Source organism: Danio rerio, chromosome 17, assembly GCF_052040795.2.
Source record: "Danio rerio strain M-AB ecotype USA chromosome 17, GRCz13ab, whole genome shotgun sequence".
Classification (NCBI taxonomy): domain Eukaryota; kingdom Metazoa; phylum Chordata; class Actinopteri; order Cypriniformes; family Danionidae; genus Danio; species Danio rerio.
Window position 1 is genome coordinate 32,182,893 of NC_141037.1, and position 6,334 is coordinate 32,189,226.

Consider the following 6,334-nt stretch of genomic DNA (forward strand, 5'->3'; position numbering starts at 1 on the left):
TTTACATGATATTCTATTAATACAATAACTATTTACAGAAGTAACTGGGTAGCACATTTACCTCACAGCAAGAAAGTCCGTGGTTCAAGGCTCGGCTGGGTCAGTTGGCACTTCTGTGTGAGAGTTTGCAGAGTTTGAGAGTTTTCCCCCACAAGTCCAAAGACGTGGTATAGTTGAATTGGGTTGGCTAAATTGCCAATAGTGTATGGGTGTGTGTGTGTATGAGTGTGTATGGATGTTTCCCAGTGATGGGTTGCAGCTGGCAGGTCATCCGCTGCGTAAAAACAAATGCTTGATAAGTTGGCGGTCTTCCGTTGTGGCAACCCTAGATTAATAAAGGGACTAAGTTGGAAAGAAAATGAATGAATAAATGAAAGAATGTACTGGGCCATTAGAAAAACAAATTTTGGTGTTTTGCCCTGTATAAGTATAACATTTCATTCATAATGGTCTTAAAAGGGTCTTTAAAGGTCTTAAATTTGATTTGAAGATACCTGCAGAAACCCTTACAGACACTTGATATCAAATATTGTACTTTAAAGTTCTTAAGCTTCTTTGAAAATACAAATAAACGTATTTACAGTATTCGACCAAAAGAGGGCGATGTCTTCATGACAACACCTGCCTGCGCCGCACGTGGATTTCACTTCCAGCTCATCATACGATCATAAATGGTTAACCGGCTCTGCCGTTTCACTCCACTCAGTGCACGGCCACAAGAGTCTAATATAGTAGGTTACATTCCCACCATATACTGCCCCTGGTTACCTGGTGGGGAACAGTTCCCTCCTGCCGTTATTTCATATAACCTCATCAAAAGAGCCTCAAAACAAATGTTGCTAAGCAGAGAGACTGCCACCTGTCTGGAATCTGGGCCTGCGCTGTGTTCAAGTGTGTGCTGCTTTTCCCACAACAGTCTTTTCATTCAAGGTCAGAGGTCGTTAGAGCTGAATTTGGGGGTGCGACAGATAGGATGTAGGCCTCATTTGGCTCTTTAGATGCTTTTTTCCCTAGTAGGCTACCTGAACTTGCCCTATGTGTGTTTTTTATCTTTCAATTTGACTGGTGGTCAGACCCCAAAAAAATGTCTTATTGCTCATCTGTGTTGTTTCCAAGGAACTTCCTGACAATATTTAGCTAACAACCAAGCAACGTGCAGGTATGGCAATAGATGATTTGAGCTATTCCAGACACATTAAAATATCCATTTCTCAGTCTAAATCTCACGCAACAGATGGATAACATATCTGCTTATGATTGCTGATGCAGAAATCCCTTTTTTTCTTCTTTCACCCCCGATTAATATGGAGATACCTGACATTTAATAAATATTATTTGTAATAAAAATAGTCAGCCTAAATTGATTTTCAATGCCTGTTTTTTGAAGAGAGGGCAATTATTTTTGATAACACATTATTTTTATGGTTAGATACTCTGTTTACGTTATAAAACACAATAAGTGTGTAATGTAAAAATAGAAATATTCTGTAATTTGCACCCTCAGGCCATCTAAGATGTACAGTAGGTGACGTTTTTTGTTGGTATCTCATCAAAGAAGATATTTAGTTGACACTGTGGATCTTAGTTAACCCTTTAAGGTGCACTTCTTGAAAATACTTTTTGGCCCACATCTTGCATTTAATAATATACTGGCACAACTCTGGTAAATAGTGTAAGCAATTAAAATAATATGATAACCTATGGATAAAAAGTCAATAATTGTAAAAAGTAGCAACCAAAAAGTAAAAATATGTGCACACTGTCCTTCATTTTCTCAAAAACCAAAGTGAACAACCAAATAAACAATTGTTTGTGTACATACAATACGAACTTATATGCACAATCTTTTGAAAATCTTGTTAAATGTATAAAGGAGCTAAAACAGCAGCAGAAATTCCCCTTTCAGACATATTCTGCTGCAAGACAACACTTTTCTGATGCTTTGCTGAACTGTTACGAGCAACATCATGAGTTGACAAGTAAAACAGGTATCCAATAGCATTCTTTTCACATAATGTCCTGTTTTTATTTTGTTTAAATGTCTCTGGTCCACGTTGCGTTCCTATTTCAGTCCAGCATCACCAGATTTTGCTTGAAAAGAAACTGAGACCTCTGAAAAGATGAATTTCTGTTTGCTCAGCTGGTTTGAATTAAATATGAACACAACATCTTTACTAAACTCTAATATACACACCGATTCCATTGGCAGGGTTCACACTTACTCAGATGATCCATGCTAATAGAGCAAGTCAACACAAATTCTGGCTAGTATGAACCCAACCAAAGTATCGTACACTGCAAAAAAAATTAGGGTTCCACACAATTCATACATGTTGTCCCAACACAAATCGATTGTAAGTATTGAAGAGTATTAAGTATTACAAATGTAAGTGGATTGAACCTAAAACAATTAAGTTGTCCCCCCAAAAAATCTCAAGGGTTGTGTTGTCTCAGCTCATTTTAAGCAGTGACCTAGCATTCATTACAGTAACAACAGACAGTCTGCTTCATATCTGCTAGCACTTATTCTGATGCTCCCTCAACAGACATTTAACCAACTACAAGTAACTTTCCAAGTATGTCAACTCTTATTCCAGGATTAATCTGGTCTACTAATATAGTACCGATATAGTCTAATGAGAGTTACAGTAGCTGAGTTGCATAGTAACATATATAAACAACAAAATGTCTGAGCATCAAGTGCTATTATTGTCTTGCCAGATGTCCTATCAGCATTAACGCATCTGCTCCTTGAATGAAGGGAATAAAGCAGTAGCCTGCTACCATATTCATGATGAAGTGCTTTCTTAGCAAAGACATTTTCCATCTCTCTTGGCTTCCATTCATTTACATGTCAGAGGCTTAAAGTAACACTCCGAAGAGTATGCCAGTTATTATTTAGCCATGGATACTTGGCAAAACAACTCAGTTGATGTTTCACAAGTAACTGAGTAGCATGGAGTAGCTGTCTGCTGTTCTCCAAAAAATTTCCAAATGGGAGCAGAAAGTAAAATTGGTCACCTTCAATGTTTAAATATGCTCACAACTGGTGTTTCCCAATTCTGACATTCATATATAATGTTTCGGCCTAAAAAGCCCAATGTATTGGCCAGTGCTGTGAATGAAAGGTAGTTTGTTGGTAGTTTTATTCAAGGTTGACAGTCACTGTGGTCCCTCAGCATGTGAAGATGAACTTCAGGATATGGAGAATCAGCCTCCCAGTTGTGACCCCCAACATTTTTTAGTGTGTGATCATCCAGACATAACATATTGCTTTTTTCCCCTAAGTGTTCACACGTATGTGGTTAGTTCATTCAGTGAAGATTCATTCTTTTTTAAGCGTGCTTGAATTTGACCCTTAGATAAATCATATTTTAAACAAGAATGTACTGGAATAACCACCTGCATGCTATTCAGACGATTCGTGAATATACATTTCACTCATACTGTCAAAGATTCATGCATTCATTTATTAAGGCAGTCAGTCTTTTTACTTATTTTTGTATGTTTATTTATTTTATTATTATTTTTTGCTTATTGCAACAATGCAATATCTTATGTTGTTTTTCATTGATCTTGGATGATTCATAAATAATATAGCACTTACAATAATAACTGTTTAATCATTTTTATTTTAGTTTGATAATGCAAAACAACAGTATTTTACAATAATGCTAACAATGTAAAATTATTTTCAGTGCATTTTTGATTTCTCTGTAAAACAACATCAACTTTACCTGCAGAACACAATTCAGTACAATAATAGAGAATGCATCTTAAATAATCTTAATTTTTATTTATTTATTGTAAATTCATTCATTCATTTATTCCTCCATTTTCATCCACTTTTCCGGGGCCTAGTCTTGGGGGCTGCAGTCTTAGGCCCCGTTTACACTAATGCGTTTTAGTTTGAAAACGCATAAGTTTTGCTACGGTTACGCCAACCGTCCACACTACGCCGGAGTTCTCGAGCGCCGAAAACACTGTAGAGGCCGTTTTCATCTACCCAGATGAGAGCTCTGCTAGTCGGACTTCTCATCAAGCATCCCCCGCTGGATCTAATCTCACTATATTTATTAAACGGGCTATTTCATTCATCTTGTTGTTTTTATCTAACGACATATTCCCTGACTTTGGTCATTGGAATCTATTACTTGTTCTCAGGTAACGTGATTTGGCTGAGCGCAAAGATAAGTTAATGATTAATGTAACCACGTAGCCTACATTCTGTATGTTGACTGATCGCTTGCCTTTATTTCCTACAATGTATACACTTATTGTATGTTATACTTTTATAATGGCCATTATCGATTATTAAAACTGATATTCAGCAAAAGAGAGGGCATGTTTCGTATTTTCACTGAAATTGAAAGGAAACAGTTGTTATCGGCTCCGTTTTGTTATAAATATCCACACAGTGACGTTGACGCTCATAAATGCAGCACAACGCCTCAACATTTCTGCTGTCTGTTTAGTTGTTAAAATGAAAATGAAAATAGGCAGTTCCTTAAATCATGTTTACATGTCATTGTTGAGAAAGTGAAACAACGTAGCCAGGGTGATGTGAATGAAGCTATAAAGTACACTGTTCCCTTTGAAGATTTACCCGTGTCCTCGGTATTTACCATATTAAACTGAGAAGAAGAGACTGCAGCCTTGATCAAACTTGCGAAGTCTGAACTTACACGGAGAAGATGCAGGACTGAACTGTGTGTTGGGCTACTTAATATTGAGGAAAAGCCCCAATCAGAGAGACGAATGTCTGCAGCCCCGCCTCCGTTTTCATATGTCTCCGTTTTCCATCATCCACACTGAGACGGAGCAGCAGCGTTTCAGAATGAAAACGGCCTCTACAGCGTTTTCGAAACGCTCCGTTTTCGGCGCTCGAGAACTCCGGCGTAGTGTGGACGGTTGGCGTAACCGTAGCAAAACTTATGCGTTTTCAAACTAAAACGCATTAGTGTAAACGGGGCCTGAGGAGAGAACCCCAGACTTCCTTCTCCCCGAACACTTCCTCCAGCTCCTCCCGAGGCATTCCCAGGCCAGCCGAGAGACATAGTCCCTCCAGCATGTCCTTGGTCTTCCCCGAGGCCTCCACCCGGTGGGACATGCCTGGAACACCTCTCTAGGTTGGCGTCCAGAAGGCATCCAAAACAGATGCTCGAACTACCTCAGCTGACTTCTCTGTATGTGCCGGGTGACAGAGCTCCTCACCCTATCTATAAGGGTGCGCCCTGCTACCCTGCGAAGGAAACTCATTTCAGCTGCTTGTATCTGAGATCTTGTCTGTTCTTTCATGACCCAAACCTTATGACCATAAGTGAGAATAGGGATGTAGAGTGACCGATAAATTGAGAGCTTTGCCTTTCAGCTTAGCTCCTTCTTTACCACAACAGACCGGTACATTAATCGCTGCACCAATCCGCCTGTCAATCTCACATTTCATCCTTCCCTCACTTGTGAACAAAACCCCAAGATACTTGAACTCCTCCACCTGGGTTAAGGACTTTACAAACCCTTATTTTCCAGTGAAGCATCAAGGCCTCGGACTTGAGGTGCTGATTCAAATCCCAGTCACGTCACATTTGGGAGTAAACCACCCCAGTGCATGCTGAAGGTCCATGTTTGATGAAGTCAACAGTGGAACAGGTGGTGGTCGAAGGTTAGGACCATGACAACCGGATCGTCGGGCAAGGAAACTGGCTATTGGGACATGGAATGTCACCTCACTGTAAATCCAGGACAATGTATTCCATGTTTTAGAATAAAATGACAATGCAGTAAGAAAACATCTTAAGTCTTAAAATACTGTAAATCTTTTGTTTAAAATAAGTATTGAATTCCATTTCGCTTCTAAAAAACTATATCCAGTATGTTTACATATATCTTTGCACATTTAATCAGCATCAAGTTATTAGCAAAACAGACGTCTAAACAAGGCAACATGCTTGAGCTTTGTGTAGCTTCAGTAGCACAAGCACAGATCTCAACAAGATATACAACACAATATTTCACAACATCTGATTGTCAAATATCTGAGCTGGTTAAGTAATCTTATTTCCACCTAAGAATAGGCTAACAAGTGAAAACAAAATGTCAGTGATTTACAGGGTGTAAAAAAGGCAATAAAGCATGCTTTGCTCAGCCCGCTCTGCTATCCAGACCTGCTGCAGCTGGAAGAAGCCTGGACACTGATAAAAATCACATGGACGGAGGATTTCATGCTCCTTCGCTGTTTTGCTTTTCACTTGACCTTACAGATCAAATGCTGACTTTCTTTTTTGCTAGTTGCTGGCATTTGTGTATCATCATCTCCTTATGTCGACGTCATTTT